The sequence below is a fragment of the Ammospiza caudacuta genome, chromosome 1 (assembly GCF_027887145.1).
Source record: "Ammospiza caudacuta isolate bAmmCau1 chromosome 1, bAmmCau1.pri, whole genome shotgun sequence".
NCBI lineage: Eukaryota > Metazoa > Chordata > Aves > Passeriformes > Passerellidae > Ammospiza > Ammospiza caudacuta.
In genome coordinates this window covers 10,824,048-10,837,483 of record NC_080593.1, presented here as the reverse complement: position 1 = coordinate 10,837,483, position 13,436 = coordinate 10,824,048, and the positions used below count along the sequence as shown (strand labels likewise).

At 41.1% G+C, this 13,436-nt stretch overlaps 1 protein-coding gene across 2 annotated transcripts in view; it reads left to right on the top strand.

The window, feature by feature from the left end:
• The window catches only part of DIP2C (disco interacting protein 2 homolog C), a 311,802-nt gene that overhangs the window by 282,768 nt on the left and 15,598 nt on the right, over nt 1-13,436 (top strand). The window lies entirely within an intron of this gene.

Here is a 13,436-nt window from a genome sequence, read left to right as displayed (position 1 = left end):
CAAACCCAGGAGTTTTCTATGAACTCTGGAAAAGGTGAACACTTAATTAACAGTCCTGGTTCCCTTAAAAAATCATTATCCAAATAGGGAGCTTCTTTGTTCTTTATCTTTCATCCTTCTCAAAAGCTTAACAGAGAATTTGCCCCCCACCTTTGGCTCTATCAAAGTGCAAAGGGCACTGGGGACCCAAATTACCCACTGGACAGTTAGGTCAGATAGACATGTAGGGATTGTCTTGTTGCACATGGAGTTTGGCAGGTAGACGAAAGGAGCTGCAAGATGTTTGACTCATGATTTCTTTATTCCTTTTGCACACAGTGATTCAGATAATAACACTTAGGTTTGATCTGTCCTTTGGGACACTACTGTCTGCATAACCCAGCCACAGAAATTCAGTGTTCCTGGCAAGTGCAGTAGTGTAGAGACAGAGTCCACAGTCATAATCAACCCAGAAAAGAAAAAAGGTCTTTTCTAGAGAAAGAGAATGTAACATTCACAGTCAGTAAAATTATAAATAATTAAAAAATATGTTTAGAGAGAGGAATTAAGATTTAAAAAATCTTAAGATTTAAATCTTATAAGAAAGAGAATGTAACATTCACAGTCAGTAAAATTATAAATAATTAAAAAATATGTTTAGAGAGAGGAATTAAGATTTACCCTTCATGGAAGTTGCATAAACCTGGGTATAGTATTTCCCTGCTTTAGCATGTCATTGAGAAGTAAGCATCATTACCAAGATCAGGCTTTGCAGTGTGTTAATTTATATTTATATTTATAATTTATATTAGTGACTAGTTCTACAGAACATGAAAGATGGTCTTTAGAGCTGGTTCTCATAGCTGGTAATGTAGATTATAATTGGATGGTTTAAAGTTGTGCCTCATTTACCCAGTCCTGCAGGATTTGGAATTAGATTAGTGGGTCATAAATTAAGGGAGAAAACAACTCTATTGGACATAGTCTCTTCATACTTGCTGTTTCTAACCATTTTAGTGGAACTGCATGTCCCTTTTACTTAGCAGTATCTGAAAGATCTCTGTAAATATCTGTGAGACCACAGAGTAGCAACCCACAGAGTCTGTGCAGGCCAGCCAGTCCCCCAACAATATGAAGATTTTACACTGTGCACTTAATGCAAGAAAATGTTTTTCATAATTTGTATTTTAGAAGATATTTTTCAGAGTCTGAAACAGACTGAACATAAGGTTTTTTTCTTGGCATGCTAACACTCTCTAGTTGCTTCAAAAAACAGCTGTAGTTCATCTCTTTGAGATTATTCAAACCCTGTCCACATCCATAAAAATTAATAACCAGTTTCAATACCACTGTTTCAAGCTCATCTGGTAATTACAGGCTTGAGCATTTTACAGCTCATGAAAATGTCATTTTCTTGTGTGTGTTTAGGTCAAAATGCCTGTGCTAGGTACAATCAGTGTGGAGATCTAGGGGTGCTTGTTTGACCCAACTAGATGTTTCTTTCCTCCCCTTGTATTTGGGTGGTTTCCTTTTTAGGCCAGGATGGAGCTTTTCAAACCCCTTTTTGTGTGTGTCCCTGTGTGGTTTTGAGCTAACAGCTTGGGTTTATCTGCTGGGACTCTGGCCGTGGTCCTGGGCTCACCTGGAGGTTCAGGAACCTTGTGCCAAGGGGTGCAACCACAGGGTCAGTGCCTGGCATCAGTTCTGGCACTGGAGAAAGGTTTGGCTGCCTGGCTGAGAGCTTTTAGTGCAGCTCTGGGTGCTCCAGCTGCTCAAGTAGCATCTCACATGGAGTCCCATGGTGTTTGTGAGTCCCAAGGAGTGTCCCAGGCACCCTGAGCTGTCTCAAATGGCATTAAACACCTGTTTTTGGAATCTAAGCAGCACAAAAAGCAAGAATATACAGCTCTGGCTTGCTGATGGGTGACAGGATATCATTGTACTCAAAATTTTACTGATTTTCTACAAATCAGGGTGTGCTCAGGATGGCCTGAGGAAACAGTGAGCAAAGACAGGCAAGTCCCACAGAGGCTTTTAATGAAACACAGAAGACTCCTGAGTTTTGCCAGGTGGGTGATGTGTCTCTGCAGTGCAGTTTGCAGGGACCACGGAGCTTAGCTCAGGTCCAAGGGACAGAGGAGGTGGATTTCTGCTTCCAGCAGGTGGATTAATGCTTCCAGCACAGCACAGAGGTGGATTCCTGCTTCCAGCAGGTGGATTAATGCTTCCAGCAGGTGGATTAATGCTTCCAGCACAGCACAGAGGTGGATTCCTGCTTCCAGCAGGTGGATTAATGCTTCCAGCACAGCTCAGGGGCTCCTGGCTGCTGCCCCCTGTGCAGCTCTGTGTGCCCAGGGCATGCCCAGGGAGGGACAGGCTGCAGAGCTCTGGGCAGGAGCACCTGCTCAGGTCTTTGCTGCATTTCTCTGCCTCTGGGAAAGCCATTTTATTCCTCCTCCCCCACAAAATAGAGAAAATAAATTGAATAAATATATATATTCTTGTCCTGTTTCTAAAGGCTTCTTGTTAGACTGTTCCATCATATTTCTGACCAGTCATGCTCTCCTTAGAAAGCTTCTCAGGTGGTTAAGCACAAGGTGCCTAAATATGCTAAAGCTGAGAAGTGCTTGGAAGATAAAAAAGGGAGCGAGTGAGAGAGAGAGAGCCTTTTCTCATAATGCCAAAACACCAGATACTTGAAAGATGGTGGCTTTTGCAACATTTGCATCCTTTTGTACCGTAAAAATTTAAATTTGAAGCCCAAGCATCCCTTGTATCTGGATTGTTCTAAAACAATATGCACTTGTGCTTGTAAAATGTCCAGCAAAAAACACATTTCTGACATTAAAATAAAAATTTCACATCTTCTTCATCCTTAACAGCAGCTTAGTTTTTGGTAGAAAAGCTATTTATTGCCAAACAAGCCAATTCATCAAACTGAGAATAAACAAAATTAAATCTTTCTTTCCCATCAACAGGGCAAAAATATTTTCAAGTGTTCTGCAGCAGGTCAGAAATTCTCAAATGTTTCAGTATATTTGTAAACATCTTAAACTATACTTTTTAAGACTCATTCAAAGCTATTTTCAAATGTTACTGTTTTTATCTGATAATACATATTTTGAAATTACCTTGAATTTGAAACTAGTAGGTATGATTTAGAAATGAAATTACATTAAAAATGTTGACATATTTTTACTTCTTTGAATTGTTTCTCAGATTTTTAACATAGGAATTTCTTTTCCTAGGTATCTGTACCTTTCATATTCTAAATATTTTATAGAGAATTTCCTCGGGAATTTCAAATAGTGAGCTGAAGGATCCATCTGGTGACAGCTGAGGGAGATCATTGATCTTCTCCTAAAGTTGAAACTTCATGCAAATCCTGTAAAGATAAACATCCCTTTGCATCCTTATATTCTTTTCTAGATCAAAGCTTTATCCATTTAAAAAAATATATTAAAACCTCTGTTCTGCCCAAAGCAGAGCAAGGGAAGATCTCCTTCGATACTGAAGTTTATTTTCAAAAGGATAAGAAAAGTAAAAGGAAACATATTCATTGCAATCTGTCTACCCCCAAAAGCAGATAAAAAGTCACCAGTCTTCTTGTTCAGGAGCAAATAGTGACAACTTAGGAACTTTGATGTAGTGGAGGCTTTGGACTCCCAGGGGGAGAGAGCCACCAATCAAGTCACAAATGTATTGATGAAAATCTAGATACCATTTGCATGCATTTCACATAGGAAGCTCCCCCTTATTTTGACTGCAAATTGTATTTAAACTGTTTATTGAACTGCATTGACATTTTATATCAAACTGGGCAAGAATGAAGACTTTCAGCCAGTGCTGGTAAACAGTTTTCTGTTTTATTTGATGCCATCTCTGGTTTCACACATGCAGACATCCCTTCCCATCTTATCCTGTCTTCAAACTTCAGTATTCCCTTTGGTGAAATAATAGGTGCATGAAATGATCTTTTAAATTATTCAGTTTCATCTAGTTAAGTCTGTAGGGTAATAAAGATGGGAAAATTAATTTATTAATCTCTTCTGTGGTTTACTGGAGCTCCCTTTGAGCTACATGTAAGGGTGAGCTGCTGGGATAGACAGACATGGTGAAACAGCTGACACCAAAGAGGGGCTCAAATCCAGGTGTGGGATATTGCAAACAGACCAGAAGCAAAAATGTGCATTAGGGTTCAAGTTATTAATTTGTCAGCCTGTCTATTATTCAATTGAGGAATGAGATTCATTGTGATATCCACAGTCTTTCATTGAAATTCTCCCACTCCATCATTAGAACAATTATTTTATTCTGATTACCCTCTTTATTAAACAAGCAGTCTGTGGAGCTGTACAAAATAGGTGTCTTTCCCATGTGGCCACTGATATCTTCTTGGACCAATGCAAATTAATGTAGCTCTTTAAAAAAATTACCTTGTATGTACTTAGTCTGTCATTAGCACACTCAATTTCTTAGAAGTCATTTGTGTGTTGTACTAAAAATAATAAGCAAATCTTACTTTTATTTTGGATTCCTAGAGCATTCAGAATTCTCTGAACTTCCTTCAGACTTGCTCAGACATTGTCTCCCTGGCAGAGGTGTTCTCAGATTGGCAGTTCTGAATCTCATTCCTCAAGAAAAGAAGGGAGCACTTGTAGCATTTCAAAGAAATGAGAAAACAGTTACTTAGGATTTATTCTTATAGATTGCTTATACACTGAGCCCAGTCTCAAATCCAGGCTCTGTCAAAAGAAATCAGTGAAGGCTTTGGCTTCATTTTAATATATTCCAGCATTTCAGACTTCATGCAGGAGCAGAAAAATAACCTTTTATTATGGCTGTCAATTGTTTATCCTTCTCTGCATTTTACTGAAACTTTCATGTTATGTATACATTGTTTGGGTAATACCAAACAGCAAAGCCACAGGAGATTTTTTTCCCTTATTCTCAACCACTTCTCCATCCATCTACCTTGAAAAATACTTTTATTAAAGGGTTACCACACAAAATAACTCCTTAGCTGAGTTGTTAGTGAGCTGTAGCCCCAGCAGTGCTCTGTAGCACAGCCAGGGTGTGGAGGGGAACGTTTTATATTCACACAGGAGGAGAATACACAGGGGGAGCTGTGTCAGAAGGAGATTTGCTAATTGCAAGTGACAGTGAAATAGTCACCTTTTGTGCAAATTTAATGGATTTGTCCTATTTGAAAGCCATTGGGCAGTGGTAGCAGAAGAGAAGCTCTGAGGATTTCTCCCTTGGTGCTGGGGGGAGCAGAGCTGTTCCAGCTCCTGCAGTGGGTTACAGCACACAGAGCCCAGTCAAGGTTAGAGAAAACCAAAGTCCTCAGTGTTCACTGTGTGGGGTCCAGAGGGGTGGTTAAAATCCATCCCTGCCCTCTGTGACACCCAGCCAGCATTTCCCTTGCTGTGAGATTCTGGAGGCAGAGGGCATGGGTTGTTTTGGGGTGTAAAGCTCCATGTACCTGGTGAACTGTTCAAAACAGACCTCCCATGTCATTGTTGTCACAGTGCTTTAGACACAATAAGCTCATTTTGCCAATGGAATTGTCAAGTGCTACCTCCATTCCTGTCATCCCTGAGCTTCAGGGATATTCTCATATGGGTGGCTCCAACTCCAAGTTCCACACATCACCCATAACTTTTTGTAATTTTGTGCTGCTTTAGCTCTTTGAATGTTTTACTGTTGTCACAGAAACAGTCTTTTCATGGAAGTTAAAAGATTTACACCCTATGGAGTTGGTAGAAGTAACTCAGCTGAGAGAAGGGCCTGAGGTCTTTAAAATAAAATCTGAGCTCCTCAAAGATTTGCAAAAGGAAATGATGCTGTTTGGTTTTGAGGACTCTTTGTAGAACTGCCTGGCTTTTAGGCATTTTGCCTATTAGCTTTCAGAACGTTATTTGTGAGTATAAGCTCTTTGTCATGGTACTGGCAAAAGCCTCCTTCTTCATGTTTTTCCTCAGGAGAAGATACAGTCTTGGCCTTTTAGCAGTATTGTGCTTTCTTTCTGCCATGCAAACACTGCTGTCTCAAAAATCCCCCTGCTGTTGTTTCTGATCTATGGGAAACAAATCTCCCAGAAAGAAAAGTTCTTTTGGGCTGATAAGCATCATGTGAACACTCAGTGCTGCCTCAGAGAACTCTCAGGCTGTCTGGAGAGGAGGAAAGATTCTCTCTTGCTGTTCTGATTGCATCAGGAGAACTTGTTTAATCTCTGTACACTGAATAGTCAGTGATTAGGAATAAAGCTGATGGCCTGGGAAACTGAAGAGGAGCAAATATTTTTGAAGAAATTGTACTGTTCACCCATGAGGATCCAGAGTTATAACCAAATTTGTAAATATACCTTTTAAATGGCTTTGAAAGCTGCCTCATGTTTCCAGACATAGCACAACTTCTGGGCAGGGCAGAAGAAAGGGAGAAATGTCCAAGAACAAGGGGGGAGTGAGAGCCTTACAAAGTAATTTTTGTGCTTTCTAAGGCAAGATTACTTGTCACTGAAGTATTTCCTCCCTTGACACAAGTGCATTTCTTCCTTGATAAAATCATCTTCAAGAGAAAAGCTTATCATGGTTTTAGTGGAACAGGACAATAAGAGTTGGCTCCAAATATGGTTTTTGAGAGAGGATGTGGTTTTGCATAATTAACTACAAATCAAGAAATTCCAGTTATTTTTCCCTGCATGGCTTAGGGGAAAGAGAATACTGTCCTGTGTATCAAGTAAGACAAAGACAAAGGGAAAACAAAAAGCTGTAGCTGTCCAGGAAGGTGGGTGTACTGCAGTTGTACAGTTATTGTGTTATTGTTTGCAAGCAGCATTTGCATGTCATTCTTCCACTATGAGTAAAAGAACCAGATGGAAAATGGTTCCTTTTTTTTACAAAGCAGTTTTGAGTGTAACAATAATTTTGCTGAAATTACAAAATCACAGTAAAATTCTTGGGAATTTCACTGCTTATTACATTTCCAACTTACTAAAATACACCTACATATTTATTCCTGAAGAGTGTCTGACACTGTTAAAAAAAATTATTTTCCATTTCGAAGTGTTCTGAGTTTCTTTGGTGTTACAGGTCCTTCTCTTTCAATTATGCTTCTCATGGAAGCTGGAAATAGATAAAACAAGCCGGCTGCTCAGATTTCTGAGGAAGATTTATTAAAATGTCTTCCTTTTTTTGTTACCTAAAGGCCATAATTCTTTCTTTCTCTCTCCCAGACTTTGCCATGAGTCTAGCTGCACAGTTACAGGAATGTCTTAATAAAATGGAATTTTCATTCTTCCATTTTTTATGCAAGTAAGGTGTTTGATTTTTACTGATACAGTATTCTGAAACAATTTGCTTTCCTTCATTTTGGTATACACTCTTAATGGAATGTTAAACACTGATTCTTTAAAAGTGCCAAGTGATCAGCATAGGGTACATTTGCTGTTTCAGCAGTGGAGGAAAATGTGCAGCTTTCCCACATTGCTGCCTTAGAGGGCATTTCACAAGGCATCTGCTTTGGAAAGGGAAATAATGAATATATGTAAGATTTGGAACAAGGCTTTGTAGCTCCTGCAGCCCTAGCCACAGACTGTGCTGTGCTGTAAGAGATGGAGCTTCCTATGTGCTCTCCATCCCCCTTTCTGTTCCCCTCTTCTCTTGCCAGCCTTTGCAGGAGGACAGGGCCTTTGCCATGCCACACACTCAGTTTTTTGGGACAAATAATTCAGCACAGGATGCTGTGCTGCCAATTACATGAGAGAGCCTCAGGCACTCACTTGGCTCCTCATGTCAGTGAAATCTCTGGCTGAAGGAAAACTGAAGGAATGGTTGGGCTTGGGAAGGAGAGCTCTGAATAGTAAAAGTATTCTTTATTTGTATAAGGATACAACACTAATTTGGTTGGAGATGTGATACCCTTTTAAATGGCTCCTTTCAATGGATCTTAATATGTTCCTTCAAGCCCAAATTGTCCTTTTTAATATGGCATCTAATGGAAGTGTCTGTGAGCAGAGATGAACTTGTGTAAGCCAAGAGTCTCAAGAAGCTCAGCCCAGGTTCCCAGGGAATCTCCTGTGGCAGGACAGTCCCTTTTCAGGGCCTGCAGGTGTACAAGGCTCTGCTGCTCATGGCATTGCTGACCTTTCCTTCTGAGTGCTCACCCGCATGAATCTATTTTCTCACTTGAGAAAATAGCTTCATGTGTTGGTGTTCCATGCACAGGAAATGTCCCTGGTTGTTGTTAAGGAGAACTTTGTGCAGATTCTTTCCCAAAAATGCAGGTTGAGTCAGCTAATGGTGGGAAATTTGGATGTTATAGCAAGAGAATGGGACAGCTTAAAGAAAATTACTCGATTTCATAAACTCCACCTTTGATTACATTGTGGGAATGTAGAGTTGAATATTTTATTAGCAATGTTAAAATAATTTCCATCATTTGTTAACAACAAATAAGCTAATTCCATTAGCTCAGGATGTTTTTAGATCCCAAGTTCATTATAATTAAATTTTTCCCTGTATGTGAAAGTCTCTTTAGAGATTAGGACTAGGAAGACAAAGGGTTACATAAAATAGAAAAAGCATATTGCATTAAAGAGAATTATCTGATCTCAGCTGTGATTATGAAAATGCTGTAAAAGCAATTAGTAATAAACACCATGTCCTGGGAGGTTTGTAATCTGAGTAAAAAGACAACAGCTGTGAGCAGCTTTATGTCTGGTTTTGCAAAGCTGAACCTGAAGCACAGAGAAAGGTGATGCTGCACCTGATGGTGCTCGAGGTACAAGGTGGGAGACCAAATTCTCCAGAGTCCTGACCCACTGCATTCCCTTGAAAGAGTTGTATACTGTGCTTTAAACTGTGTCCAAGGTAGTTTAAACAAATTTAATGTGTGATGGCAGCTAAACATTTTAAAGCTGAAAGCAAACATAACCTTTTTCACATATTCCCACAATCTTTTATGATAAAATTGCTGTTGCTTTTTTAATCTGTGAAGCTTTGAGTGTTCCCTTCCTGAACCAGAGTTCCTGCCCCATTTTGATTTGTTTGCAGCTTTCTGAACTGTCTTAAATCATTGTGTAACTTTTTCTGCTTCTTTGTCCAGCCATCTGAAGGATTGGAAACTCTTAGCTTTTGACCTCAGGGAGTTTGGCACATGAAGTGTAATTTAGGTCTATAGTGAAAGATTCCTTTGCATTAAAGGAAATGATTTAGTGCTAATTCTTGTTGATTATCAAATTAACAGGATTAAAATATGTCCTAAGCATACAAAAAGTTTAATGGCTGTTCATTCTGTTGGTTAAAGTTTGCCTAAGTCCCAAGGCCCGTTTTCAGTCTCAATTGTATTTATCCATTATTTGAATATATCATGGGATAGGAGAAAATCTGCTCTGGGGAAACCAGGATGATGCAGGGAAATGTCTTAATTATCTGTAGTTTCCCTTCAGCCTGTGTTCAGCTGTGCAATTTTCCTACTTTTCTGATTTGCTATTTGAACCTGCCTGTTATTTTGGAAGGCAGAGCTTATGTTCTTTGATCTATATTTCCATTTTTTTGGGAGAATGAGCTCATTGACTTGTTAATTCTGGAATCATTTACATAGAAACATTTTATTATTTGAATAAAGAGAAAATGCACTGACAGTCCTGAGTGTCAAAGAGCCCTGACCCAGTCCAGACCCATGGTTACCTACAGAAAATAAGAAGAGGCTGCAGCAGCCCTGGGAAGTCAGTGTACTCTGGATGTAGCCACATAAGAGGTCTCTGACATTAAATGACTTGCAATTTGGTTTTGGTTACAGTTTCTAATGAATTGGGTAGTTGCCCCCTTTTTTCACTGTAAAAGACCATTGTGTTGAATTCCTAAGAGTCAGTTTGGGCAGATCCTTTTCAGCTTAAGGAAGAAGAGTTTTCAAAGTGGTCAAAGTACATTAAGTTTTAAATGTTTGCTCATGATGTGGGTGAAATAATTTTCAGTTTGGAGAGTTAATTAATTTAATTTCAAAACAAAATGCGCTGAAATATTAACCATAAATAAGCTCTTTTTCTGACCTGCCACATTTTTTTTATTCCATTTACAACTTCTGTACATATTTAACTTCTTTGTTCCAGTTTAATACAGAAAAATTTTAAAAACATCACTATCTTGCAGGATAAGAAAATATCCACTTTCTCCCCACCAGCTTAACTTTTAATGTAAATGATGGTCAGTAAATAAACTTAAGAAACAGGGCTGGAATGAAACCAGAGACCATTGGCTGTTGCTTTCAGCCACAGAAAGTCTGTGGGCAAGGAGGGGGCTTGAATACATTGGGTTATGTGTTCCTCACATCCTGTATGGCTTCCTCTAGGCTTTGTTGCTGGAGGTTTTCAAGAGTGGCAGCATCCAAGAACAGATGCTGAAAGAAATCAGAGTGCAAAATAGCTGGTGTGAAAAAGACCAAAGAGTTGGGCTTCCAGGCTGGCATGGCTGTGCAGTGACATGGTGTGAGAGCTGTGCCATGGGTGAGAGCTGTGCCATGGGTGAGAGCTGTGCCATGGTGTGAGAGCTGTGCCATGGGTGAGAGCTGTGCCATGATGTGAGCTGTGCCATGGTCTGAGAGCTGTGCCATGGTCTGAGCTGTGCCATGGTCTGAGCTGTGCCATGGTCTGAGAGCTGTGCCATGCTGTGAGAGCTGTGCCATGGTGTGAGCTGTGCCATAGTGTGAGAGCTGTGCCATGGGTGAGAGCTGTGCCATGGGTGAGAGCTGTGCCATGGTCTGAGCTGTGCCATAGTGTGAGAGCTGTGCCATGGGTGAGAGCTGTGCCATGGTGTGAGCTGTGCCATGGTCTGAGCTCTGCCATGGGTGAGAGCTGTGCCATGTTCTGAGAGCTGTGCCATGGTGTGAGAGCTGTGCCATGGTCTGAGCTGTGCCATGGTCTGAGAGCTGTGCCATGGTGTGAGAGCTGTGCCATGGGTGAGAGCTGTGCCATGGTGTGAGAGCTGTGCCATGGGTGAGAGCTGTGCCATGGTGTGAGCTGTGCCATGGGTGAGAGCTGTGCCATGTTCTGAGAGCTGTGCCATGGGTGAGAGCTGTGCCATGGTGTGAGAGCTGTGCCATGGGTGAGAGCTGTGCCATGGTGTGAGAGCTGTGCCATGGTCTGAGCTGTGCCATGGTCTGAGAGCTGCTCCAGGCAGGAGGAGGGCTTGGTGCGAGAGGCAGGGAAATAAATCAGAGCTGCAGATGATGGGAGTGCCCAAGCCTGGCTGACAGAAGATGCTGGCACACAGGCAAGGAGGAAGAGGGCAGTTACCATGGCACAGCTTGAGGGAATGGCTATAAAGAACAGACAAAAGTTCAAGACATGGGGTTTGGCCAAGTGGTAGGGTAAATGGCAATCTCTTCATAAGGCAATGAGTTGTATTGAAAGAGAATGGGGGCACTGGGGAAAAGTTCCTTTGAGTTGGATGTGGAGAGGTAGAAATAATAAGAGGAAGCTGAGACTGGTTCATGCCAAGCATCACAGAGTGAAAAAGGTTCCTGGATTTGAAATAAAATTCATCTGAGAAATAAGGCCTGAAAGGAAGTGGAAGAAGCCCCATCATTTGAAATACTCTAACAGAAGTAGGCAAAGCACTCAGAAGTGCACTGCAGGGAGCAGCCTTTTTTTGGCAGGCAGCAAGGCTTTGATGACCTCATAGCTTCTTTCCATCTCTATTAAAATCACAGAATCCAAACTCTCTCTGAGCAGCAGCACAGCCAGCTCTGAAGGATTGCCCAGTTTTGGCACTGTAGTCCTGCTCTGTACCACTCTGCATGTGCCAGCCCCTGCAGATTCCCAAGGCAAGAGTTAATAGCTCTGCTGACAAACTCTCTGATTAGTGAGGAGCACTAGCAAGCTGTGCAGTGTATTTTGGAGAGTTTTCATCACCAAATGAACCAGATCTAAAATGGAGCATAAACAAAATTTTCAGTTTCAGAGAGACATTGTTGCTGCATTTTGATACCCCTTTGCTGCACAGTGCTGGCAGTGCCTGGTTAGTTATAGCTGGCCAGTTCCTGTTCTGAAATCAGATTTCAGCCCTACTTTTCTATAGTAAGTGTTTGATTTAAAGAAGATGAAATATGTTCAAGATATTAAATTGTAACAAGAAAAGAAATTGGCACATAATGGGGGTGTAGCTGCATTCCCGATTAAATCCCAGGAATCAGACTTTGAAACAGTTTTCTCAACTCTACAGCTCCAGTGAGAGAATTTTTTAAGAAAATGTTCTTAGGAACCAGTGGAAAAAATGTATGAAAAATATACTCTTCTATGCTGTTCTGTGTAAATATTACAGTTTCATCGCGTTTCATCCCTGGTTATAGCTTTGCAACAGTGAAACAATTCTTAAACATCTTCTGTCCCCCCTTCCAATGTGATAATTTAGTGGGGGAGAATCCCTGTGTCTGCCCCACATTGTGTGGCTCATTTCTGTTTTCCCCCTCAGCTTGGCTGCAAACCACCAGAAGGTGCAGAAGCAGCTTTCACACCCAAGGGCAGCATGTTTTTTTTCCTCCCATCCACTTGATTTTCAGGCTCTTTGCCAGCCTGGCTCCAGTGCCATGTTCCCCTCTGCCCTTCCCAGCAGGACTGGGCAGCAGCAGAAAGCAGCAGGAAGGCTCTGGGCTCACTTTGTGAGAGATTGTTTGCATTCCCAACAAAGAGCTCTGGAGCCTGCTGAGAAACAGGGCCTGCTCTTCCTGGAGCTGCACTGCCTGGGAGTGGGTTGGGATTATTTGGGAATTTGGAGAGGGATTGCTGCCATTGTCCCGGGGAGGCTGCAGGGAGCTGTGTGCTTCGTTGCCAGCATCACCTGGGTAATTCAAGAGTGTTGTTTTTAGGGGTCTGATGGGCCCTGGGCTCTGCATTTTTTTTATTGCTATCAGAGCAGTCTTGATAGTGATGCTGTTTGCTCAAGAGGGAAGCACAGAAGTTTTTGATTGTGTCTGCATTTTTCAGTGGAAAAAGGGAAATCTCTTGAGGAAGAGTGGGAACAATTGAATTTTTTTATGCTGAGGCACAATAAAATGCATTTTAAAAATTATTGCCTAATGCCCATGATTTATTCACAGTATCTAGTCATAGTAGAGTTAATGAGACTGCTAAGCACTTAAAATTAGGAATGCACATGAGAGTTGCTAACATCAGAATCTCATGTTTTACTTATATTTTTTTGAAATATCTTTGTGGCAAAACATTTTTTATTATTTTTGGATTTGTTAGAGGTTTAACAGTGTGTTCCCCAATGAACTGTGAGCTTAGCAGAAACTTTTCAATAAGGGATGCAAGGTTTTGGGTGCTAAGAGGGCCCTCACAGAAAACCTCCAGGAAACGCTGTTTCTATGTTTAGTGCAGTGCCATGAAAACTCTGTAGGGATGTGAGGTGGGAAGCACAGAGTGGGAGAGGTTTAACAGAGCTGGAAAGTGAGAA